Source organism: Halyomorpha halys, unplaced genomic scaffold (assembly GCF_000696795.3).
Source record: "Halyomorpha halys isolate HHAL.00 unplaced genomic scaffold, Hhal_1.1 Scaffold786.1, whole genome shotgun sequence".
Classification (NCBI taxonomy): Eukaryota; Metazoa; Arthropoda; class Insecta; order Hemiptera; family Pentatomidae; genus Halyomorpha; species Halyomorpha halys.
Window position 1 is genome coordinate 8756 of NW_027105723.1, and position 489 is coordinate 9244.

Genomic DNA, 489 nt, shown 5'->3' on the forward strand with positions numbered 1-489 from the left:
TTCCATCCTATATATTTCATATATAATAATAGAAGGTGAAAATATCTCCGTAATATAAGTATTAAGTAGTAATATTTATACTGATAAGTTTGATCTTACGAATATGGACTCTATGTAATGGAGTATTATTGGAACCAGATGGTTCCACTAAATGTTATGTACTGGCCCTGTTGATCCACGAGCGCAAGGATACTCGATTCAGTGAGATATGTTACAGACACGTACAGCTCGCTCTAAATAGATAATACAGTGCAATAGGTCTGTAGAGGAAAAAGTGCGGTAAAGTGTTTGTAATAATTGGAGGTGCAAAAACAGTCAAGCACCTGTGACAGTAAACTGCCATTGCGACTGTCATATCCAATGTACTTCTTACCTAGAATGATTTTTGCCCTTCTCCAAGTGTAAATAGCTGGCAAAGGGAGGTTTCGCGAAAATATTGAACACGTATCAGAGGATTGATTGTTGGCAATGCGCCCTAACAGGAGAGAA